The sequence below is a fragment of the Notamacropus eugenii genome, chromosome 4 (genome assembly GCF_028372415.1).
Source record: "Notamacropus eugenii isolate mMacEug1 chromosome 4, mMacEug1.pri_v2, whole genome shotgun sequence".
In the NCBI taxonomy this organism is placed as follows: domain Eukaryota; kingdom Metazoa; phylum Chordata; class Mammalia; order Diprotodontia; family Macropodidae; genus Notamacropus; species Notamacropus eugenii.
In genome coordinates, this window is record NC_092875.1 from 57,489,840 (window position 1) to 57,517,028 (window position 27,189).

At 40.0% G+C, this 27,189-nt stretch overlaps 1 long non-coding RNA gene across 1 annotated transcript; it reads left to right on the forward strand.

The window, feature by feature from the left end:
* The first annotated feature begins 5,885 nt into the window (after positions 1-5,885).
* Positions 5,886-27,189, forward strand: LOC140499580 (uncharacterized). Its single transcript, XR_011965488.1, has 4 exons — positions 5,886-22,036; positions 22,583-22,699; positions 24,072-24,185; positions 24,932-27,189. It is a non-coding gene; the product is annotated as an uncharacterized lncRNA (long non-coding RNA).

Genomic DNA, 27,189 nt, shown 5'->3' on the forward strand with positions numbered 1-27,189 from the left:
CCCACCCAAAACATATGTTTTCAATGAGTCAGTTACCCCAAGCTCGTTAGATTCCATACAGTTTCTTTGCCTCTTTATTCTCTATATATTGGGACATAAGCTGTAGTTCCCTCCATGTTGATATCTTTGCTTATGCAAAAAAGGATCAAGTAAAGACAATGCCAAGAGTCCCATGAAATGATACTTCTTGTTATCTTTGAGCATGTAAAGGCACAACTGTGCCAACTCCTTTGTTTGTTCCTCTAAGCAGAATCTGTGAGTCATCCCTCAATTTAGCTTCAACTTCCTTTTGTTTTCTGGTTTTGGTTATTGCAATAATATCAGTATTGAAATGGGTCATTTCCTAGAATAGAATGAAGAAGCAGCTGGGGGGGGCGGGGTTGAGAAAGTAAGCAGTTACAGTGGATAGAGCTCTAGGCTTGGAGTCAGGAAGACCCAAGTTTAAATTCAGTCTCAGATATTTCCTAGCCATGTGACCCTAGTCATTTAATTTCTGTCTACCTCAGTTTCCTCAAGTGTAAAATGGGAATAATAACAGCACTTACCTCACAGAGTTGTTGTGAGGATCGAATGAGACAATATTTGTAAAATGTGCTTAGCACAGTGCCTGACCCTTAGCAGGCACCATATAAAGATTTATTCCTTCCCCTTTCCACTTCCTTACAAATTTTTTGTCACCTAAGCTTTTAATGAAAAAAATCACAAAACAACAGTTTCTCATTATTGTACATTAAGACTGTACATTTCTGAATGGAGATCAGATCATAGTTTCTTACTTTCTTTTATGTCATTTGGGAGCCACAGCTATGGTGGCCCTGACCTACACTCATTCAAGCTCTATAGGGAAATGGAATAAGTTTGATGACCAGGCAGCTGGTACAAGACTACGTTCTCGAGAAACCTTTTCTGTCTTTACAAGAAATGACAATATAGAATGTTAGATACCTCTATCAGTGTTACTTACGTAGCAAAGCTGTCCCTAGCATGTAGCCTAAGAGTATCATTGTGTGGCTTGAAAAGAGACAGAATAGACTTTTCTAGTCTCTTCCCTTCTTCCTCAAGGGAAACTTTTTCATGTCAGGACGGGGAATAGGAGATTGGGGCCAGAAGCTTGGCCATTCTGTTTTTCTCAGAGACAAGGAATACTGGGCTAGAATTATATCTGCCAGCTTCCTTAAATATTATTAGTGTAAGGGATGTTGTTTTCAAGTTCAAGCTAAACTTATGATTTTTTTCATTAAGTAGAAAAAGGAAGGACACAAGGTTCCACTTTCTTCCCACCAAACAGCAGTTCTACAATGAGCACACATAAGAAGTAGCAAAAAAAATCCTATTTATCCAAATTAGTAGCAAAATAGAAATCAGAAAAAGTATAAATATGAGAACATATTACCACACAAAACAGAGTAGGTGCTCTCCTATTTAGATCAAGGGAACTCAGCTCAAACAAGAGGGAAAGGGTCCTAAATCTCTTCTGAGAGGAATTTCTCCCAAGTCCCTAGTATTAGCAGGCTGAGGATAGGGACATAATGGAAATTCCCAGCTCCTCTTATGTCAGATTCTTCCCAGAGTCTTTTCCTTCAGCAACCTGAAGTGGAATTGGCATTGTCCATATTTTCTCTTGAAGCAGGAAGCCAGAAGAGATTTGATGAGAGTCTAAGAAAGTGAAGATTGAGGAGATTGGAATTCTCTTCTCTCCTGCTGTTACTGACTCCTCATCACCCTGATCCAGGTTGGGGCACTGATTTCCACCAGTGAAGAAAGAATCCCATACCAATGTGTTTAGGGACTCAGGTTATATTTAAATGAAACAACTAAAACTCTACTCCACCCCAACCAATGAGTTATCTTTGAGGTCTCAAGGGCTTAAACGCTGGCCTACGGGGACAGACACAGAGATTCTCTTCAATACCTTGCTTCTGAGAGTTCCACTAAGAGTGCATGCATGGGGCAGCCCTGGGGATTCACTTTGCCTCAATGGTTCTGAAGTTAATAGATTATAGCAATAATAATGGGGCTGAGGAAATGGAGCTCTTGGTAAAAAAGCAAAGTGGAAGAGGGACTAACCATAGTGGGGAACCTTCCAGTGTACCACTCCCCTTTCCCCCATGCCTCATGGTAGGGAAGGGTCTGGGGAAGAGAGTGGAGGGGTCTCTGAATATCCTGAAACCTTTCGCCATGGAATGTCAGATTAAGGCTCTGACTGTGGCAGTTAGGTGGCCAGGAGCCAGGAAGACCTGAGTTCAAATTCAACTATAGACTTATTAACTATGACCCTGGGCAAATCATTTAACTTCTATCTGCCTCAATTTTCTCAGCCGTAAAATAGTAATAACAGTAGGCACTTAATAAATGCGTTTTTCCTTCTGTCTTTTTTCCATCATGCCTTCACTCTCAGGAAAAATTTATGCTTAAGAAATTCATGCCCAGCCTCCCACCCCCATGATTCTGAGGTGTTCTTAAGGCCCCTGGTGTCTAGTGGGAGGGCAGGTCTGCCCTACTGTCTAGTCATTCCACCACTATTGCTGTGGAAGAAAGAGGGATAGGACTGAGGTGCCATTTAAAATTTTCTGAGTTGTCAAACAAGTAATCACCTCATAGACAGTCTGTTGGTGAGGGCCCTCTTTATACTTGGTTAGGCTGGTCTGTTACCAGAACAATATTCAAACCCTTTCTAGTTTGGTAGACCTATCAAAGTGTGAGTTCTGAGGACGAACCTCTGAAAACCAAGAGTCACCTCTGTGCTATAATGAGGCATTGAAGTGAGACTTTGTGGAGGTTGACCCATTTTAAATTTAAGATGCTCCAAAGACTAGTGACTGAGCTGGGAGGAGAGTGTGGTCATACTCTGATTCCAAACAGTGTCTTAGCCTCAAATCAAGGCACTCATGATCCTTTGGCTTTTGATCAGCTGCCTGAGGTTGAAGCAAGATCTTATCTACAGCAGCACCTGGACTTTTGACTAGGGCAAAAGGAAATTTTGTAACTAGGGACACTGTAAGGTTTCAGGGAAAAGGTGAGGCCACCCCTCAGGTGCTTGCCAGGGTGAGAAAAATGAAGAGGAGGCAGCATGGGAGAGATGTCAGTCCATAGTTATCATTGGGGAATATTTAACAAGCAAATATGAACTGTTTAGCATTGTAGGGCTAGTCAGGGGAAGCTCGATCTATTCTAGGGTTTGATGACCTGCCTGAAGCATGAGGGGAAAGGAGGAATGAGGGAGGGAGCAGGAATAGTTTCTATCTGTACCAATTCTGGGTTCGAGACTTTTCTTAGAATCAACCAATCAATGTATATTTATTTAGCTCTTAATGTGTACCTGGCACTAGGATAGGTGTCAAAGGAATGAAGATACTGGGGAGAAGTTAGTTTCAGAAACATGCTTTTTCTTCCTGGAAGCCTTTCCTAGTGCTCTGTCCATCCTGATCCCATGTCTTTCCTCATTCAAACTTGTTTATTTATTGTTATTGTTGTGTTTGTCCTTTGTTCTCAAAGAGGACCATGACATCAAGACGATGACATGACTTACAGTTGACTTTGCTTTTAGTGTGGGAAGGCTGTGCAAGGTCACCAACCTCATTTTCTCCTCCAGACCCATCTGGGTCCAGTGGCCTGATATTCCTTAGGATGACTGGAGATGGCCCAGGATGCAATGGGAGACCCTGGCCCTTTTAGGTTAAGGTCTTACCACATTCTCACTTTGAGTGAGATACACCCATTCAGTGAATAGGCTTCTTTAAATAGTTACTCAAGGAATGGCCCCTTTAACAAAACAAAAAAAATCAAACTGGGAGAGGAAGACCCTCAGGGTTCCTGGGTAAAAGAGAAACAGTTACTATTTAATATTTACATTCACTCTCTGCTGGGTGAGTGGGGACCTGTTGTCTCTTCTATGAGCTCCAGAGTGAATTGGGTTTAAGACTTGGTTTTTGAGTAAGAAAATTCTTTTTTAAATACATACTTTGAAGTTACATGAATTCACTAGTATGGATGCTGCCCCCATGGGGATGACTTGAAAATCTTAGATACTTTAGCAAAGTAGTCTCCAAAGTGGGGTATACATATTCTAGGGGGAGTAAAGATGATCCACTCTGGGAATCAGAAGAAAACACTCAAATTTCTCTTTATAGTTATCATTTTGTCTAAAAACAGGAAGGAAATTAAGTTTTCCTAATATTTAATATACAGATTAATCCTGGCACCCTGCCCTCCTACCTTTCTGATCCATATGTCAGATGGTTATGTGTCAAATATCCTGAGGGAAGACGAGTGGGAGTCCCATAAGGCAGAGGGGTTGACACTCATTCATTTGCTTCCAGCACATGGCGCTGTATTAATATATATGCCCACTTAAGTAGAGTTATACCTTATATTATCTAGTTTTAGCTAAATTAACAAAAGGGAGAGATGACTTTAAAAGATTCTTGGAAAGAAACCACTACTTAAAGGCATTACTGATGATATGCTGACAAGTGAACATTCAGAAAATGGAAAAGCTAATATTTCAGAAATTGTCCCCTCCTCTTGGCATTAAAAATTGTCAAGATTATTTGAAATATGTATTTGAAAAACTTATTTGAAATATATATTTACATTATAAAGTATATGCCGTAGTCCTGCTGTCTCAGGGACAGATTTACTATACTTCCCTTTTGAGTTCTGTCTTCTCTACTGCCATTGGCTTAAGCCCTCACCAGCTGTGTTCTCCCCAGTTCTGAAAAGGGCAGTGATTAGCACCTCAATTCCTTAAGCACAAAAGGATATATATGTATATATATATACTTGACATAGCAAAAATAGACATAGAAACATTTTCCTTAATACCTGTGGGACGTGCTCTGCCCTATACCACTTTGGTCTCTGGGAGAATTGGGCTCAAATGTAGCTTCGTTCCTATACAGCCTTGGTCCCAACAAGTTCATGTCCCCAAAATGGCTTCATTGTCTGATGAGTCCTCATGAAAGCCAACTTTCACTGGCATGGGTTCAGCAGTTGCCCCTGAAGACTATTCCTTGGTTCTTGAAGCAGTGATACACCTGCTGGCTACACCACCTGTCCTGGAACCCAAGTTCTGCCATGCCAGGACAACCTAGTACTCTCAAAACAACCTTTTAGATTCTGCTGCCTTCACCTAAAATGGAAAAAAGAATCAGTAAAATGGCAAAGGACCAGGCGCACTTGGCTTCAGAGGGGAAGGAGGCCCCAAGGGGATTCCTCTTACTTTCTGGTTTTTCACCAGATGCCTCCAGGGGAAGAGTCCACAGGATCTCCCACATTCAAAGTAAAGAAGTAGCTAGAGTGGACAGGACTTTCTGAATGCCTCCTTAGCCAAGCCAAGAACTTTCTCTCTGCCACATAATTAGTGTAGGATGTCCTCATAGTTTCTCCAAGGTTTCTTCTTACACAGCTTCTGTCATGCGCCTTCCTTGTTCTCCCGGAACTCACCTTCTTAGCATCCTTCATGTGGAGAAACTGCATCAGCTGAGGAGACCGCTAGGGTCCTTGCATGAGCTAAACCCATTCCTCTTTCACTGTTGGTAACTATGAACTTCTCCCTTAGTGTATATTATTAGCTAATGAGATCATAAAGCCACGGTAATCAGTAAGACATTGAAATCTACGTTCTTTGTCCATCATCCTGATGCGCTGCTGCATTTCACTCTCTTCCTTGGAGCCCTGGCTTCTACTAAGTGATAGCTTACTATTTCTGGCCTGTACCAGATCCATCACACTGTTCTATAGTCATTTTTTTTGCCATCCTGCAAACAGTGTTTTTCTATTCTTCTCACTCCTCCCCCCCCCTCCCCACTTTCTACTTTTAGCTCTGGGAGCAATAATTAAATTATTAAATTATTGGGGGCAGCTCAGAGGCATGTCAGGTAGAGCATTGCACTCTGGGTTAAAGACTTGAGTTCAGATCTTGACACAAATACTATCTGCGTGACTCTGGGCAAGTCTCTCAGCCTCAGTTTCCACAATTGTTTAATGCGCATAATAATAACACCTACCTCACAGAGTTGTGAAGATCAAATGAAATAAAATATGTAAAGCACTTTGTAAATCCTAAAGCAATATTTATATGTGTATGTATATGAATATATGTATGCATATGCTAGCTGTTAGTATTATGATGCAAATCAGTGCTACCATTCCTAGGACGGACTGTCATTTGATTGCCTGGGACTCCACTATTTATTTCTGTAACTTCTCAGACCAAATCCGTTCTTTCTCTCTTAGGAGGGCTACCACCCTCCTCCTAAATATGTCATCCTCATCTTTGAAACAAGGAAGCTCTTCAGTTTCAGGGACTGGTCTTGCTTAGCACAGTGTCTAGCACGAATGCCTTCTCCTTCATTTGTTTTATAAGCATGTGTTGCTGCAAATCACATGTGTTATGTTACCTAAACACATCTATGCTCTTAGAAATCTTGGAAAAAGAATTTTCTAATCCACTTAAAAATCTTCCAAATGATGCATATCTGTGGCTTTTGAGTCTATTTGTTAAAAATATAAAAATGAAACATTTTCCCAATACCCTGTATGAACAGCTAATTTGGTCCATGTATAACCTGGAAGCTAAGAATGGTTTTTACATTTTAAAGTGAAATTTTGCTGTATTTTACAATGCAAAATCCATTCTTAGGGGCCAGATCGGGGGAGGAGGGCACTCTCAACCATAATTTACCACTGCCTGTATACACATACATACATACATATATACATACACATATATATACACATACACACACATATACACATACACACACATACATACACATACATATATACATACACACATACATACATATATATACATAATTAAAGCTAAACAGTCAATATCTTCCACAAATCCCACCTTATAGTGGTGTAGCTAGGACCACAGGGTTCTCCAAGGCTTACCAGTAGAGCACAGGTTCTACTAAGTAGTTATAATAGAAGAAAGGGTGAGAAGACTTGATCAAGAAACCTCTGATTGAGGATTTCTCTTGAAGTCTAGTTGATGAGATTACAAAAAGTAAAGGAACAGAGTTGAGATGTTAAAATCTTAAAGGAAGCACATACACATTGATATCTTTTTGTGTTGTAAAGTTCTGTGATCAAGCTTGATAAAATTAGAGCTAGCTATTAGTTGGCAAAAGGCTCAACTACCCATACCCTTGGTGGCTCTTTAAAAAAACAAGGCACCTTCATTCTCTAGAGAACCCATTGAGGCTAGAGAATAAATAGGAAGGCAAAGGAGCCAAGCCTGTTTTCACAAGGCCTGAATGAGGCTTCTCCTCTTACAGCACTGTCTCTTAATGTACATCCAGCAGGAAGAAAAGTCAAGCCAAGAAAGGAAGTCCAACCTAGAGAGGCTGAAATTAATACCTTTTGAAGCCACCTGTAATTCTGGGAGCCACAACTGCAAATTAATCAAAGAGCCTGCTATTCATCATATGGTTAGCAGACCAGAACTAGTCACAAAAATGACATCACATGCTCCAAAGTCTCCCCAGGTACTTCTATTACATGTTGTCATGAATCTCCAGGAATTAGACTCCCCAGCATTTTCATGTGGAGAATCGTGTCACAAGCACTCTTGGAGCAGGCTGATAGGAACTAGACTCATTAGCCATTCCTCTATTACATATATACATTTATCTATTTATAAAGATGTACTAGTGTACTGGGCACCTAGATGGCACAATGGATGGACAGAGGGCCAGGCCTGACTCATCTTCCCAAGTTTAAATCTTGTGCCAGAGACTTACTATATGTGTGACTCTGGCCAAGTCACTTAACCCTGTTTGCCTTAATTTCCTCACCTAATGAGCTGTAGAAGAAAATAGCAAAACCACTCCAGTGTCTTTGCCAAGAAAACCCCGAATGGGATCACGGAGAGTTGGACACGACTGAATAACAATGAACAATACTAGTGTACTAATCTTATATAGATTATAAAACACATACAAAAGTAGAAATTAAAAAGGGAACAAATCCAGATGAAATAAATAATATTTTAGAATAAATTTATTTCATCTTATTTATCAGTAGTACAAAAACTCCATTTGCTCTCACTAAGAATATTTTTAAGTATTCTTCTTTTTAAAAAAAGTTGGCTTAACATTTTGTGATTAAATGATTCCGAGTCTAGTTCTATTTACTTATTGCCAATATCAAGTTTTAATGGCTGTCATAGCTGAAAAAAAACACTTCACCAAGGTTGTTGTTTCTGTTTGTCCTTCATTATTGAAGAAGACATGAGGAAGGTGATGTCTTGACTTGCAAGTGCATTGGATGGGCTGTGCAAAGTCACTAGCCTCACTTTCTCCTCCGGAGCTATCTGGAGCAAGATATAGATTAGGATGACTGGAGACAGTCTCAGGTAAAGTGGGAGATCTTGGCCTTTTTAAGCTAAGGTCTTTTCCAGTTCTCAATTTGTCTGAGCCAATGCCCTTTCAGTGATTAAAGGCTAGGTAAGAAATGAGGCAAAGAATGGCCTCTTTTATCAGATCAAAGATAGGTAGATCTAAATGGAAGAAGTTGCCCCATTGACCCCACTAGATGCGTCCTAAATCATGGTACTTATTTACAAGTCCCATCCACCAATTATGCAAAGGTTTTTGTTGAAATTCAGCTAAAAAAATTTAGTCTTCCTTGATGTGGCCCATGGCCTATAGTTTGCTTTCCCCCTGCATGTAGGACAGCATGGCTTCATAGGCAAATAAAAAAAGAGAAAAAGCTGGGTTCTGGTACTGACTTTTCCCCCAATTCATTATATGACCCTACTAGATAGGGGATCTTATTTGGTATCTTTCCTGAAATGGCAGGAGAGTTATCTGAATCATTTGGGATAGAAAACTTCTTGCTCTAATCTCCTTCCTACAGGGTAAAAAAACAAATTAATTTGGAGCCAGAGGGCTTGGATTTGAATGCTCCCAGTGAGACTTATTACCTTAGCCATTGTGTGACTTCTAACCTCAGTTTTCCCTGCTTCTGGTGGGAGTGTGTGAATCCCTCTCAGTCACAGTTTCCTCATCTGTAAAAGAAGAGCTTGGGCTAAGTAACTTTACTGGTTCCTTCTGCCTTCAAACCTATGAATTTTCTTCTGAAAGAAAAGTTATGAACAGACAAGATGTTTTTAATCACGGATCATGATAATAGGCCTTTATAGGCTACATGAGTCATGATTTATCAAACAGGCCCCTCCAGGGAGCAGACTTAGAGAAAGAGTAGGACATTGTCCTTCTCATATCCTTCTGCCTCATCAGTTTGGGCGTACAAAATAAACATGGAAGTCTTCCAATCTTGTCCTCCTGTCCTCGCTCCTTTGACAATTCTAAGAATGGAGTTTAGTAGCAAGGAATTTTCTGTTTGGTCTGTTGTTTGGGGAGCTGATAAGATCTTTGAACACTTTACTTCTTCCTGTAATGCTCTAAGGTTGCTCACAACTTTCCTTCTCAGCTCCAAAAGCCAGAAACTGGGATACAAGGCTTTTGTACTTCATGGCTCTCTTCCATGGTTTGGCAAACTGTTTCTTCCTCTCTACATCTTGCATAGCCAGGTCTTTTGGCAGGACAATGGAATTGACTCCTTGTGGCTCTGAGGGTATCTGAAACAGGAGGTACTTGTGACCTTAGGTTAATCATCTTATTAGGAAATAGGAATGAGAGAAGTGGTGAGGTGGTCTGGAATTAGAGGACTGGGTTCTTGCTACCTGTGTGACTTTGGGCAAGCTGCTGCCCCATTTTGGGTCTCAGTTTCCTTGCCTATAAAATGAGTGTAGGTTGGACTAGATAGTGTAAGGTCCCTTCCATCTCTAAATCTATGATTCTATGATTCTGCCACTCGTGCCAGTTTTGCCAAGGCCTTCTCCCACATGCAAACAGATACATGGCAGGCCAACCCCAACAAATTATTTATCCATCTCTAGTTCCCATCAATCAATCCCACAAGCATTTATTTATTAAGCATTTACAGTGTGCCACACACCAGAAGTAAAAAGACAAAAACAAAACAGACCCAGCTCTCCAGGGGTTTACATTTATCTCCATTTTTCTCTGGGCTTCTGTCCTCACTCTCCGGACTTTTCTCTACTCTGAACTCTCCCTGCCCCTCTTCTCATTCCTTTCTTCTTTTTCAGCTCCCTTTTATTCACTCTCTTCCCTCATTAGAATGTATGTTCCTTGAAGTCAGGGATAGTTTTTCTTTCTACATATATTTGTAGCCCACCCCAAATGTTCACACGGACTATCTGTGCCCAATCTGTGGTAGAGCATTCTGAGGTCGTATTGGTCCGATCAGCCACAGTCGGACACATTGAAACTTGATTTTATCATAGTGATGTCATTTTGGACCTCTTCAAGGTCAAAGGACAACAACCAACCATTTGTAGCACAACGCTTAGCACAGTGGCTTGACTTATATTTTTATCAGAGGAGATAGTATGTATAGATGTAATGTATAGCTGGGGTACCCATTCACTTTGTAGTGCTCTATATCTTTCACACAGACCATGTAGGCATGTACTCATTATCTTGGCTGACTTTATTACTCCAACCTACCTTTACATTGACAAGTCTAGGTTCATAGAGAAGGACCACCCCAATGTATGTGCCTCTCTCAGGCTCCTAGGGATAACCTTGTTTTTATCTCTAGATAATAAGGGAAATATGATCTCCTTACTTGACATTTTAGTTCTTGAGCCCCTACTGATATATTTTCATTTACATAAACCAGCCATTCACAGTAACGACACTTATAGATTTTAAACATAATAATTTACCCAGCCATAAGGCAAAAAGAAATAATAATCATAGGTGCTCATATATTAAGGTAAATCCAGAAGTAATAAATATATCATAAAGTTGAGTCATATTCTGTCATCAATGCATTTAGCAACTGTGGAGGAGAATAGGTACACATTCATAGAAACCTTAGCAGGGAGTAAATGAATGAGGAAAGCCCATGTTCTTGAATTAACTCATTACCTAGGGTGGTGGTTGTAGGGAGAAGGAATCAGAGGGAAGAGATGTTGTAGAGATAGAACTTACAAGCTTCAATGGCTGATTGTCAAAGATCAAGAGGCAGCGTATCTTAGTGGATAAAGTACTGGACTTAAAGTCAGAAAGACCTGGGTTTAATTCCTATTTTAGATGCTTACTGAGTAGATTTTTTAATCTTTCTTGGTCATTTCTTCATCTATAAAATGTGAGGGTTGGACTCGAAGACCTCTGTGTTACTTTTTACCTGGAAAGCTATTATCCCCTGATTGGATATGTAGGAAAAGTTATATAAGGAGATGACTCTGATGTTGTGATCTCGGTGACTAGAAAGATAGTGGCACCCTCAACAGAAAGAGGGAGAGTGGGTTTGGGGTAGAGAGTCTAAGGAGTTCCATTTTAGACTGACATTGAGTTTTACATGTCCACAAGATATCCAATTTTCAATATTCGATAGATAGTTGGCAATGTTGGACTGGAGAGCATATATTTGCTTATAGGCATCAAAGGAATTTGTTTTGCTTGGCTACGCATATTTGCTACAAGGAATTTGTTTTCTTTTGTTTCAATGAAGTGGGAAGTGGAAGGAAAAGAAAAAAAGGATTTATGTTAATTTTTTAAACTTAGAGAGGTGGAGGGGTACTGCAGGTGTGAAATGCTGCATTCTCTTTCAGATGTGGTAACTGCATTATTAGTCTTACTTAACTGTTTTGCTTTGTTACAGAGAGACCTCTCCTAAGAGTGAGAGTAATCATTAAATATTTATAATGTAAATACGAAAGGCATTAATATATTTTTGAAAAAATACATGAAGAAATACATATTTTTCCAGGCTGATGTTCTCTCCAGGCTTACAGAAGAAAACCTCACCATTACTTAATCACACTTCTAGGAAAAACCATGCCTGGCATTAAATCTCCTCCTTCTCCAGCAAAGGCCTTTCCATTTCCTTAACTAAACAGGGTAAAAGTTGAGAGTAGGAATTCTGTTCTCCCTAAGGGTAAAAATAAAATGCAGGGTAAGAAGCTCTCCATTAAGTGCCTTAAGAGCATTCTCTTACCCCTTCTTGAAGAATTAGGCCCACAGGAGTGGGGAACCTGCAGCCTGGAGGTCACATGTGGCCCTCTAGGTCCTCAAGTGTGGCACTTTGATGGAATCCAAACTTCACAGAACAAACCCCCGTAATAAAGGGATTTGTTCTGTAAAACTTGGACTCAGTCAAAAGACTGAACCCAAGGACCTAGAAGGCCTGATTTATGTGATGACCTTGATTGAATTAAGGTATAAAATAATGACCAGACTAAGAAAAGGAAGAAGTTCTTGATAGAAGTTGTCTTGAATTCTCCTTTGACCACGTGGAAAGGAGAATGCTTGGAGAAGGAGTGATCACAGAAAGCTTCAATGGTTTGAATAAAGCCATTCTCCCAAATTTTAAGGGGCTATTGTTTTAAGACCATTAGCTAATCTCTGAACACTTGCTTAATTCTGATTGTGAAATTTTGTCTTCGAGAATCCCGTAAGCTGTAGCTCCAAAATGACTTCTGTGGGAGAATTGTTTCTGTTTTATGGGCAAGAAATGGTTTAGTTAGAAGTGGAGAAGTTGAGACTTAGGTTGAGTTATCTCAGAATTATACATTGATAGGTGGGTTTTTTCTCTCCTGTTTTGATAAGGGCACTGTTAGTTGACTAGATCTTCCTACCTTCCCTTCATATAATCAAGAGAGATTTTCAAAGGCACAAAGAAACTCTTCAAATGCAGAGTAGGTTGTTTTTGTTTTTTTCCATTTGATGGAGGTCATGATGTGGATGATGACCTAGCAAGAGAAAGAGTGATCAGACAAGTAGGAGAACCAAGAGAGAGTTCCTACCAAGCAAGGGCTTGTATTTGTGTCTGATGCTGGAGTAGCCAGCAGATGCTCTGTTAGGACAAGGGACAACAGGGCATAGTACCATGATCCCTAAATTGGAAATCAGGAGACTTGGTTTAGTCTCAGTTCTGATGCTAACAGTCTGTGTGACTTTGGGCAATAGAGGTCCAATCTAGGCCTCTTTTTTTTCTCTGTAAAATTGGGGGCATTGGACTAGATGGTCTCCTTTGGGTCTTCTGGTTCTTATATTTGTTGTTTCTGTGATAGGCAGTTTACTGTCTCAAAGACAAAGGTAGCAAGAGTCCTTGAGCTTCAAGGCAGGGAGGGCAGTAAGGGTTAGAGTTTTACTCTATCCTGCAGTTCCTTACAGAACTTTTTAACTAAGTTCTGCCTATGATTGGGTGTGCACCACTTTTTGTAAGCAGATGATTGTGCATTCAATGCAACTTTTGAGACTGAGAAGCAACAGAGTATGGATTGATTCTTGCTTGTACTAGTTTTGGTTTGACAATTAACATTAAGAAAACAAAAATTTTTCACCAGGCTTCAGTACACCATCCATCCATAGAACCATTGGTTACAACAAATGGGGAAATTTTGAATGCTATGGATAAGTTCACTCACCTTGGCAGTATACTTTCCAGGGATACAGAGATGATAAGGTTCACACATATATTACCAGAGTTAGCTCAGTGTTTGGGAGGCTCCAAAGGAAAGTATGGGAGAGAAGAGGTATCAGACTGACTACCAAACTGAAGGTCTATAGAACTGTTCTGTTGACCTCATTGTTGTATGGCTGTGAAACATGGACAGCCTACCAGCTCCATGCCAGGAAACTGAATCACTTCCATTTGAACTGTGTTAGGAAGATTCTGAAGATCATCTGGCAGGATAAGGTACCAGACACTGAAGTCTATGCTCAAACTAAACTGCCAAGCATTCAAACTATGCTTCAGAGAGTGCAACTCCAATGGGCTGGCCACAATGTTCGAATGTAAAACATATCATTGCCAAAAAAATTGTTTTATGGAGAACTCCCATGGGGCAGACGATCACATGGTGGTCAGAAGAAGTGATACAAGGACACTCTGAAGGTTTCTGTAAAGAATTTTGGATTTGATTGTGTGACATGGGAGACACTGGCGCAGGACCACTCAGTATGGCATGTCCACATCAGAAAGGGTGCTGTGCTCTATGAGCAAAGCAGAATTGAAACAGCATAAATGTAGGATGCACAGATTTAGAGTATCCACCCCAAATGTGCACATGAATTATCTGTGCCTAATCTGTGGTAGAGCATTCTGAGCTTGTATTGGTCTGATCAGCCACAGCTGGACACACTGAATCTTGACTTTATCATGGTGATGTCATTTTGGTCCTCTTCGAGAATGAAGGACAACAACCAACCATTGTGCGACACTGGGCAGCTACGTAGTGTAGTGGACAGCTGGGCCTGGAGTCAGGAAGGCCTGATTTCAAAATCTGACTCAGACACATTAGCTGTATGACCCTGGGCAAGCCATTTAACCTTGTTTGCCTCAGTTTATTCATCTGTAAAATGAGCTGGAGAAGGAAATGGCAAAACACTCCAGAATCTTTGCCAAGAAACACCTAAATGGGGTCACAAAGAATCAGAACTCCTTAAAAATGACTGAATTGACTGGTATGCCATACAGTTTGCTAATTGATGAGGTTATAAAGAAAGGCAAAAGATAGTCCCTACTTTCAGGAAGTTTACCTGGGCAACTACATACAAACAACTATGAACTATCAAGATATATACAGGATAAACTGGAAATAATTGACAGAGGGAAGGCACTATGGAAGGCTTCTTAAAGAAGGTAAGATTTTGGTTAGGATTTGCAGAAAGTCAGGAAAACCAAATGGCAGATGAGGAGAGAGAGAATGCTAGGCTAGCAGTAAATGAAAATGACCAGAGTCAAGAAATGGAATATCTTGAATAAAGAGCAGCAAGGAAGCCAATGTCACTGGATCGCTGAGTACTTTGGGACTAGGGGGTGAAAGGGGTGGGCAGTGCAAACAGTAAGACTTAAGAAGATTGGAAAGGTACAAATAGATCAGATTATGAACAGTTTTCAATACCACACAGAGGATTTTATGTTTGATCCTGAAAGTTTTAGGGAACTACTGTAAAGGGACGTGGTTCTGATGACATGATCAGATCTGTGTTTTACAAAGATCTTTTTGGCAGTTGAATGCAGTATACATTAAAGCAAGAAAAACTTGAAGAAGGGAAATCAATCAGCAGGCAATCGTCTGGGCATTAGGTATGAGGACCTGAACCAGGGTGGTTGTAGTGTCAGAGGAGAGACGGGGACATTTATGAGAGATGTTATGAAACACTTAACAACTGATTAGATAAGGGGGAAGGAGCAGAGTGAACATAGTGAGGAGTTCAAGATGACACCTAGATTGTGAGCCTGAGTAATTGGGAGGATAGTGGTCCTTTCAACAGTAATAAGAAAGTTAGGAAGAGGGGGGGGAAATAATGAGTTCAGTTTTGGATATATTGCTATTTGGACATATTGGACACATAAGATATCCATGGGACATGCAATCTGAGACATCCAATAGGGAGCTGGAGATGTGAAACTGAAGGTCACTGAGAGAAATTAGGACTGGATAAGCAGATTTGAGAATCATCAATCTAGAGATGGTAATTGAATATATTGGCGCTTTTGAGATCAGCACCTGAAATAGTATAGAGAAAGATGAGAAGAGAAGGCCCAGGGGAGAGCCCTGGGGGATATCCACAGTTAGGGAGCATGACCTGGATGGAGATCCAGCAAAGAAGGCTGAGAAGGAGAAATCAGATAGGTAGGAGGAGGAATAGGAGAAAGTACTGTCATGGGAACCTAGATAGAAGAAAGCATCTAGAAAAGGATGATCAACAGTGTCAAGTGCTGCAGAAAGGTCAAGCAGGATGAGAGTTGAAAAGAATCTAGTAGAATTGGTGATTAAGAGATCATTGGCAACTGGAAAGAGCAGTTTCAGTTGAATAATGAGGATGGGACCAAGACCACAGAGAGCTAAGAAGAGAATGAGAGAAAAGGAAGTGGAAGTAAATTTTGTAGATGACCTTCTCAAGGAGTTTAGCCTACAAATGGGAGGAGAGATATGGAACCAGCTAGCCAGCTGACAGGGGTGGATGGACCGAGTGACAGTTTTATGAAAAGAAGAGAAAGATGGGAATGTTTATAGGTAGTAAAAGAGCAGCAAGTAGACAGGGAATGACTGAATATAAGTGAAAGAGTGGGGATGATAGAGGGAGCAAAATGCTGGAAAAGACAAGTTGGAATATGGTCATTTGTGCATGCAGAGGGGTTTGCCTTAGCAAGGAGCAGGATCACCCCTTCATATGAGACCAGGATAAAGGCAAAGATTAATGAAAGAAGGCATCTGGGAGGTGTGAAATGAAGAGAAAGGGAGAAGAGAAGGATCTCAGTGAATGGTCCCACTTTTTTTTTAGTAAAATATGAGGTAAGGTTCTCAGCTGAGAGGGTGGGAGAAGGGAAGCTATGAGAGGTTTGAGAAGGAATGAAAGGGTTTGGAAAAGATATTGTATGAGTAGAACAGTGAGTCAATTAGGGAGGTATGAAAGGATGGTCCAGGGAGGATCCAGTTGAGATCATGTACCATAAGTTTGTAGTTGACCCACACAGCACAGTTTCATTATTTTGTGTTTGAATTATTAGAAAGTGATTAGGCCCAACAGCCTAAGGGAGGAAAGATTCCACGGCTAAGGCGTGGCAGGATAAGACTGATAAAGGATTCTAGAGAAGAAAACCTGGTAGTACATGGAGGGTAGCACATAGAATGCAGTGCAGTTAGCTTTTTGAAAACTTTGAATGAGAAAGAGAGAAAATAATTGCTGGAGATAAATATGGCACAATGAAGGCAGGTTTGTTTTTTTTTTGTTTTTTAAACTATAATGTTGACTTGGGCATGTTTGAAAGTAGTGGAGAAGGAACTGGTAGATAGGGCACAGTTGAAAATTTGAGAAACAGTGGAGATGATTGAGGTTGCAATATGCTGGAGAAGATGGGAGAGGATAGGCTTAGGCACACAAGTAGAGAGAGGCTGGCTTTGCCAAGGAGAAGAGTTACATCATTGTAAGAGACCGGGAGAAAGAAGGAAGAAAGTGGGAGATGATGTCAAGGCTGTTTTGAGTTGAAGAAAATAGAAGATAGAGCTCTCATCAAAAGACCTCCATTTTCTCAGTACAAATGCCTTGAAAAAGTACAATACTTATTTATGTTAAAAAAAAATCAACAACTAAATCTTCAGAAAGTATAGGCATAAAGGGTCTTTTTTTAATATGAAAAATATTTATCTAAAATGAAAAGCAAGCATTATATATGGCAAGAGATCACTAGAAATCTTCACCACAAATAAAGGAGTCAAATAAAGATCCTCTTTACCCCAGCAATTATTTAACATAGTTCTAGAATGCTAACAACAGCAATGACAAGAGAAAGAAATGGAAGGCATAAAGATGGACAAAGTAGAGACAAAACCATCCTATGATGGTTTTGGATAAAAAGGATACAAAATAAACCAATGAAAAATTAATATTTCTATATAGCAATAACAAACCCAGGAGGAAGAAAGAAATGAAAATCCCATTCAAAAATAAAATGTAAAATCATCAATCTGACCTTTCAGTCCTGCCACACTCTGGTTCCTACCTTCTAGTCTAATTTCATTTTATTACCCTTTTCCTACACTCTCTTCAAGTCAAATTTGCCTGCTAACTCCTCCCTATACATACCATTTATACCTCCCATCTCTGTACCCAGCACTCTCACTCCTTCCTTACTTCCATCTCATAGCATGAGAAGAATCTCTTCAAAGCATAGCTCAGGTGCTCCCAATTATGAGCATTCGAATCTTGTCTCTCTTAAAATTCCTTTGTATTACTTTTCTATAACCTTTGTATTCACTTGTGTCCATGTCTTACCTCCAGTCATACGTAAGCTACTGTTTCATTCTTAGGACTAACAATACCTTGCACATGGTTCATTTATTGTTGGCCTTCAGAATGAGATGGGATCAAAATGACATCATAACCAACACAAGCTCAGAAGGCCCTAAGGCAGGTCAGAAATAAATAGTTCATATGAATATTTGGGAAGGAGATGTCTAAATTTGTACATCTCATGTTTCTTTTGAGGTGCTGCAATTCTGCTTTGCTCATAGAGTACAGTGTCTTCTTTGACAGGGGCACACCATGCTGGGTAGTCCTGTGCCAGTGTCTCACAATCAATTCCAGAGGTCTTCAGAGAGACCTTAAGAGTACCCTTCTGACCTCTATATGAGCACTTGTCTTGTGTGAGTTCTCTGTAAAATAAGCCTTTTGGCAGGCACGCCAGCTTGCTGACTAGATTAGTTGTGACCGCAAAACCTATGCCAGCTTTACGGAGTTCCCCTTCACTGTGACCACTCCAGAAAAATGTGTATCCAGCTCTGACTTCGGTAAGCTGGCCTTCATTTGCCAGCCTTGTTTTACTCAGGGCTGCTATTTGGATGGGATACCTGTTGAGTTCTCTTGCAACAAAAGTAGTTCTTCTTTCAGGTCTATTGGATTTTGTGCTGTCTATAAGTGTGTACACGTTCCATGTGCCAACAGTGAGTGGAATCATCTTTGCAGATGTTTTTGTACATTTTGTACATTTTTTTTGTGTTTCAGCCACAGAGTGGGATTCCCCACCTGTCATGGTAATCAGGCCAGAGTTGAGTAAGCAGACAATTTTTTGGGCACCTTTTCTAGCGCCCTTCCTCACAGCAGGAGGTGAGCAGTGTGATCCTTAAAAGTCTACTCAGACACCCAAGGGGCTGCTGAAGCCCATTGCTGCTTCCAGTGAGAAATGACCTTATGGCCTGGGCCACCTGGGTTGTGACTACAGCTCTCAGTGTATCTGCACCTGCTGCCTCCATCACTTGCCTATTGCCACAGGACTTTGAGACAGGTATAATAGTAAAATGATATGGGTGATGTCTTTTGATTCATGCGTAAATTGGATTTAAGTGAGGCAGAGGTGCCTGAAGTTGTCAGCCTTACTCTGTCCTCCAGAGTCATCATAGTCCAGTGACAGGACAGAATCAAGACGACTGGCTATGGCTCAGGATGCAGTGGATGACCTTGGCATCTTTGGTGTCTAACCAAGCTCTAAGCACTCCACATTGCCTGCTTCAACTGCCTTCATGGCCATTGGAACAAATTGTTTTCATCCGCCCATTCCACCAGGGGAAGTCTTCACATGCTTGGGGTCGACACCCCCCTAACTTACCAATGGGTTTGAGAACCCTTGGTTACCCTCAACCTGGTTTGGTCTGTCTGCAGAAATGGTTTACTGGGGTGTGGCTGCTGAGCATGCTGCAGCTTCTTGGAGCCATAGGTGAGAGTTGAATGGAACAGGTGGACACCAAACATGGAAAGAACCTTGAAAAGGATTCGGCAGCCATCACACCAAACGTACTGGTCCTCCCTGAACACACCCTACAACCTGTGTGGCACAAAGGTGCCTAGTAAATGTTTATTGACTGACTGATTGACTCCATGCTTCCTCTCCCCTTTCTGCCTGTTGCTCTTCAACCCTTTGTGATTTGTTTTCTGACTTCATCAGTCAAAATCACTGTCTCCAAAGATACCAATGATCTCTTAATTGCCAAATCTGATTGTTTTTTCTCAGTCCTCATTCTTTTTGACTTTCCTGCTTTTGTCAGCATTGACCACTTTCTCTTCCTGGATATTCTTTCTTCTCTGGGTTTTAGTTGTACTATTCTATTCTGGTTCTCCTTCCACCTCTCTGACCATTCCTCCATCTCATTGACTGGCTCATCATTTATACATGCCCTCTAACTCTGGGTATACCCAAAGGTTCTGTTGTAATCCCCTTCTCTTCTCCCTCTACATTCTCTTTCTTAGTAACTTCGCTATCCCTTATGGGTTCAATTATTAGTTTTCCGCTAAGGTCAATATATCCAGCTACAGTCTCTCCTGTAGTCCCTTATTCCTTGTGCATTTGGCATTGGGCATTTCATTTGAATATACAAGATAGATCTCAAACTAAACATTTCCAAAACTGAACTCATTGTTTTTATCTCCAAACCTAACTTCTTCTAAACCTCGCTCTTTCTGTCAAAGAAATCATTAGTCTTTCAGTTCCCCAAGTTTGTCTGTATGGACTTTTCCTTGACTCTTTACTCTCCTTATTTATCAGTTGTCAAATCTTGTAGGTTCTACCTTCACAGCATTGCTCACATCTGACTCCTTTCTACTCATGCAACTGCTGCCTTAATTTAGCCTCTCATTGCTTCTCATCTAAGTGATTGCAATAGTTTCCTGATTGTTCTCCTTGCCTCTAGTCACCGCTCCAGTTTATCTTACACACTGCTGCCAAAGGGATTTTCCCTAAGTGCACATTTGACCAGGTCACTTCCCTACTCAATTAATGTCAGTGACTCACTAATGCTTCTAAGATCAAATAAATTCTATTTAGCTTTCAAAGCTTTTAAAAACAGACTCCAACCTATTTTTCCACCTTTACTAGACATTACTCTCCCTCCTTTTTGTGATCCTGATAAACCAACTTTCTCTCTGCCCTTACCATGATTAATCTCCTTTCCAAAGGCTGTATCATTTCTTCTGTGACTTTATATTCCTTCTCATCCTCTTCCCTCTTGGAATCCTCTTCTTGTAGAAATTCACAAATTCTTTTTCTTGTGGAAAGGCACTGTTCATGAAGGTACAGTGCTTTCTCAGAAAAGGTGAGCTCTCAATGAATAAGATTCCCTCAGACTAAAACTATCATGGGTTCCCTGTATATCACTCATGCACATACCTTATTTCACATGGGACGATAAAAATAATGACAGTACTACTTAAAATAATTTATAGATTTAGTACTATGCCAGTCAAACTCTCAAGAGGATGTTTTGTAGAGCTAGACAAAAATAAAATTCATTTAGAAGGACAGAAGATCTAGAATCTTAAAGGAAATAATGAAAAAAGGGGAAATGAAGGAGGAAGTTTTCCCTCTCAGATCTTCAATTATACTATAAAGCAGTAATCATCAAAATTATTTGGTATTGGTTAAAAAAAACAGACTAGATAAGGAAGAATTAGAAATTATTTAGCTCAACAAGCCAGTGTTCAAGGAAAACTTGAGAACATAAATTACGTAGGGAAGAATTCCCTATTTGACAAGTACTGCTGGGAAACTAGAAACCAGTTTGGTAGAAACTAGATTTAAACAGACTTCTTACGCATGCAATATAATACATTCGAGATGGATATGAGTCTTGAATATTAAAGGTCATAACATTAGAAAAAGTGAGAAGAGAATCAGATCAGTTAGATACTTTTTTTTTTTTTTTGCAGCAATGGTTAGTGGGAGATTTTTAACCCCAACAGGGACAAAGGCAATCACAAAGGATAAAATTCATGGTTTTGACTATATGAGATTGAAAAGCTTTTACACAAACACAATTAATGCAACTAGGATAAGAAGGGGGAAAATCTTTGCATCAATTATCTCTGACGAGGGTCTGCTATACAAAAATCTATAGGAAATGAATTCAAACACACATATATGTACATGTATGTATGTATGCATGTATAACCAAAAGTCATTTCCCAATGGCTAAGTAGGCCACGGTTATGAATAAACAGTTCTTAAAAAGAAAATTGCAAACTATTAACAACTATATGAGGTATTACTCTATGTCATTAATAATACGAGAAGTGCAAATTTAAAAAAATCAAATTTTAGCTCACTCAGAAAATTAGTAAAGATGACAAAAAAGGGAATAGTTGATGTTGGAGGGGGTTGTATGATTCTGTTTGTCCCTTCCCCACATTCTATCCCTTTAATTTCTCTATCCTTCAATGACATCCTCTTTTGATGACTCATTGGGGATTGGGGGGGATGACCCAGACTCTTAAGGCTCTGTACTTCCCTGATAGGCATCATCTTTGTATTATGCTGAGAAGGGATCCTAGATCTCAGGCTGGAAGGGACATCAATGGCCAGTGTGAGCCAGTGAAGCCCGAGGTCTGACAGGGCTTTTAAGATTATCCTGACCATGGACAGCATGTCTGTCATCCAAGGACCAGCCTAGCTCAAATGGAAGAGGCTCTCTATCATCAGGATTAACTAAAAGGTAATTTTTTTTTTTTTGGAGTTGAGGGGAGGTATGTGGAACATCCCAGAACGAGAGACTTTGAAGACAGTTTATTGAGTTGTAGAGAGGTTACAATTTCTTCTACTAATAGTTTGAAATAAATATTGAAAAAATTCCTTCCTGATATGGGTACAAGGCAGAGCAGCGTGGGTATTGGAGATTGTGTCAGAAAGGATTTTACCTTATAAAAAGAAAGGCATTAGAGTGGAGTTCTCAACCTTTTTGCATGTGTGTAATGGACCATTTTGGCAGTCGGTTTGGTGAATTTTTTAGGTCCTTTCTCAAAATAATATTTATAAATCTAGAAAATAAAATATGTAAGGGCAGCCAGGTGGTACAATGATAGAACACTGGCCTTGGAGTCAGGAGGACCTAAATTAAAATCCAGCCTCAGACACTTGCTAGTATCACCCTGGACAAGTCACTTAACCCTTGTCCCCTCCCCCCCCATAATAAAGTAAAATACATAAGCTTATAAAGGAAATCAACCGTACTTAAATACAGTATTTTTTTTTTTAATTTCAGAGATCCCAGATTAATCAGAATCTGAGGAATAGAAGGGGTTGATACTAAGGAATACCTGAACTGATTTGGTTCTCCTTGGATGCATATTTCAGTTACTATGCTGAGGAACTGGGACAGGTTAGATGTTCTCTTGCTACTTCCCTCCGTTTCTACTAGTATGCATTTGTGAGAAAATTATTGTTCTTCCTTCATTCTCAAAAAGAGTCAATGACATCAGGAAGGTCTTGACTTGCAAGTGAATTGGATTTAAGTGCAGCAGGGTTGTGCAAGGTCATCAGCCTCACTCTCTTCTCCACATTCATTGGAGTCCAGTGGCAAGACATAGGAAAAAGTGACTGGCGATGCCCCCCACCCCCATGAGAAAAATCTTGAGGTGGGGACTGCAGTCTGTGGACCACCTCCTGTCTGTGTCTTATTTCCTTCAGTATCAGGTGGACTGGGAGTTACGAGATCTCAAAAGGCAGTTGACATCTTCCCATCTCCTGGCTGTACAAGCAGTGGGGCCTCTGATTTCAGAGCAATTGTGGCAGTGAGGAAAACACCAGAAAGAAAAGAGCCCATGTGGCGTTGATTCTGCTGTATTCAGTGGAGGTGAAATGTAGACTGATTAAATAGTGACTGCAAATGTCACAGAATCTTGAGTACTAGCCTCTCAACTGATTGTAGTCACGCCATGACTCTTTATTATTTAGCAGTTTCTTCTCTTGTCCGAGAACATGCCTGTTGCATATCTGATTTATCTGGAATGCTTTCCCCGCCCCTCCCTTTGCTTCTGAGGATCTCTTCAGGTAGAGCCCCTAATAGAATTGTTCCTATGGCTTCTGGGGGTAGGGGATGGGAGGGATTGTAGTACTAGGAAATCTAGACCCCCAGAACAATGAAATGATGAGGTCAGGTAAACAATAAGGAGAGGTAAAGGTCACCAGACCCCATTGCCTTAAACCAATGGTGCCTGGATAGCCAGTATGCTAAACAGGGAAGACTTTATTTGCATGAAGAATATTTTATTGTGTTAATGTAGTTTCTGTGTATCTTGTCAGGTAGACTCCCAAGTATTTTATACTTTCTGTAAATGGATTTTCTTTCTATTTCTTCTTGCTAGATTTTGTTGGTAACATAAAGAAATTCATATGGGTTTATTTTATACCCCGCAACTTTACTGAAATTGTTAATCTTTTCAATTAATTTTTAGATGACTCTCTAGGCTTCTCTAAGTGAACCATCATATCTTGCACAAAAAGGGATAATTTTGTTTCTTCTTTGCTGTGATTCTTCCCTCAGTTTCTTTTTCTTTTCTTATTGTTGTACCTAGCATAATGCCTGGCAAAGGTTATATTACTTGTGTACATGCTCAGCAAGACTACACCCTTGGCATAGATAACATGTTCCATGAAACCTATAGGAAGCATCACAATGACATTACCAGAAGCCATTTACCGTGTGACCTGCCTCTCTATTTATATGACCTGCCCTTGTGTGTTCTTTGCAGGTGTGGCTATAGACCTATAGAGTACGTTAAAGCTTGAGTGGCTTTTCTGAAAGATACTGACATGAGAGGTGAGGTGTGCCTCAAAGTGTTCCATTCATTACATCAGACCTATCAGTAAGTCCTTTACTTCTCTGAGTCTTGTTTCTTCACTTGTAAATATGAATAATATAGTATTTTCCTGAAAGGGTTATTATGAGGGTAAAATGAGATAGGATATGTAAAATGCTTTGCATACTTTTAAAGCGCTGTATATCAGCAGATATAGATGAAAAAGCGGAAACCTACTATGTACTGGGCACTGTTGGGGATAAAATAATGAATTACTCACACTTTTTGTCCCTATAGAGTTTGGAGTTTAGTAAGTGAGATATTTACCCCAATAGCTATAATAGAAATTCAGTAGAAATTCAGAGGAAGGAGAGGAAACCTAGACATAGGTCCTAGCTCCATCATCTATTAGCTATGTGAAAAATGATTTCTGTGTCCTTGATAGCAAAAGAGAAAAATGACACATTTTAAAGGACTGTGGGAAAACAGGCATACTCGTGTATTGTTGGTGTAGCTGAGAATTGATTCAGCCACTCTGAAAAGCAGCTTGGAACTATTCCCTGAATGCTTATTAATTATGTATGCTTTGATTCAGCTAAACTTCTTCTAGGCTCATACCCAAAGAGATCAGAGGAAAAGGACTTGTAAAATGTATAAAAATATTTATAGTAAGTCTTTTCATAGTATCCAAAAAACTGGAACTAAATGATACCTTCTTATTGAGGAAATTATAATATTAAACATTAAAATTATAGTATTGAATAAATTGTGGGATATGCTCTCATTGTAATGGAATATTATTGTACCATAAGAAATGAAGTGGACAGATTCAAAAGAAACCAAGAAGGCGTCTTTGAACTGATGCGGAGTGAACTAACCCAAAAAAGAACAAAGTATGTATAAAAAATGATAACATTATAAACTAAAACTTGGAAAGATTTCAGAACTCTGATCATTGCGATGACAAGCCACAAGTCCAGAGGACTGAAGATAGAACATTCCAACCACTTCCAGCCAGAGAAATGATGGCCTTAAAATGCAGAATGAGGAATACATTTTGGGATTTGGCTATTGTGGATTTCTTTTGTTGGACTATGAATATTTGTTGAGTTTTTTTTTTGTTAATTGCTCAATGCGGGTAGTGGGAGGGAGAGATAATACATGTTGGTAAAAATAGAAATAAGAGAAAGGGAAGAATAAAGATAGATGAAAGGAAAGAAGGAGGTGGGAAGGAGAGAAGCAAGGATGGAAGAAAGATGTGAAGAAAAAGAAAGAAAATTCACCTTTACATCTTTTCAGAAGTGGGGACCACAGGACTATTTCATGTATTATCAGACATAAATGATGAATTTGTTTGTTTTGTTGAAATGCTTCTCTTTCCCTTCCCACCCCTCCTTTAAAAAATCTTTGTTACAAGGAATGGATTTCTGAGGAAAGACATATCCAGAAATGAAGGGGATATAAAACCAAAATGTGTCAATAAGGACAAAAATAAAGAAGTGGTAGAGCATGAATTTTGTCATTGCTGTTGTTGAGTCATTTGGGTTGTGTCTGACTCTTCGTGAACCCATTTGGGATCTTCTTGGCAAAGATACTGGCGTGCTTTGCCATTTACTTCTCCAGCTCATTTTACAGATGGAGAAACTGAAGTAAACAATACTAGTCACATAACACTATCCCCATAAGCCTCAGGAGCACTCTTCCACACTTACACATAGTCAATGAGAAGAGTAGGTACATGCATGGAATCCTCTAGGAGCAGGCATATGTGTAGGAAGGACACACGGCTAAGGCAACTCCCACCTCCAACAATGCAGAGCCCCCATGTTTTTCTCTCCTTGTGGCACCCATTCCACTGGAATCCTTAGATCTATTCTTGGTAGCTCGACTAGACTCCACAACAGGACTCTCTGGGCTTGCTCTCTGCTAAAAGCAGCATCTACTAGTTGGGCTGCTCCATTGTCAGATGCCGTTGTCAATGGGGGAGAAGGAGGTGGAGAGAGAAGTTCTTTTCCCTGCTGCACTCTGGAAGAGGTATAAGGGATATAAGGGAAAAGTTCAAGTGGAAGAACTATTCCCTTTCAAGAAAAAATCTCTCTCCCTTGTGGCTAGCTGTTGTTGTTGTTTGCCTTGTTCTCGAAGAGGACCATGACAACAGAGGGGTGATGGCATGACATGCAACTGAATTGGATTGAAGTGAGGTTGGGCTGTGCAAAGTCAGCAGCATCCCTTTCTCCTCCAGAGCCACCTGGGTCCAGTGACCAGATATAGATCAGGACAATTGGAAATCTGGAGATGGCCCAGGATGCAGTGGGGGACCTTGGCCTTTTCATGGTAACGTCTTAAGTAGACAAAACAGGAAATAGCTCGCTAGCTGTCTCTTGAGTGCTAGAGATGATTGACTCTCCACTGTCTGCAGAGCTATCTAGCTTGCTTATTCATATTGACCCAAGGGGTGTGACTTATTGTTGTGTTAGCCAATGGCTAGCCATCCTATAATTCCATCAATTTAATTGAAGAATTTCTTTATATTTCCTTAAGGGATAAAGAAGTGAAAATATTTTCACTTTCTTTATAATTATAGGGGTTCACAGCAGTGATTTCTAAATGTGTGGTTTTGTGGTAAGCCAGAGAAATGAAAGGCATCTTAGGTAACTGGCAACAAGGGTGCTGAAAGATATTTGGAGTCACCAATGACTGGACCATGGATGGTAACTTCTACGATGTGGTAATAGCTTCATTCTAGGTTTCTTCATGGAAGAGATGTTCTTTCTCAGACAGTGAGGTTCCCAGAGCCCGTGCCAGACAAGGACCCTGTTCTTGATCCAACATATGGATCTAATTTTTACTCTGACTAAAAGTAGTATCCCTTTTTCTCCCAGTTTTTGCCTTATAAATATAATATATAACACTTCAATGTTTGCAAAGTGATAAAGACATACACACAATATATAATCTAATTTGATTCTCGTAACAATCTGGTGAAGGGCTATTATTATCCCTATTTTTACAAATGAGGAAACTGAGGCCAAAATCAGTTAAGAGACTTGCTCAGGATTGTACAGCTATT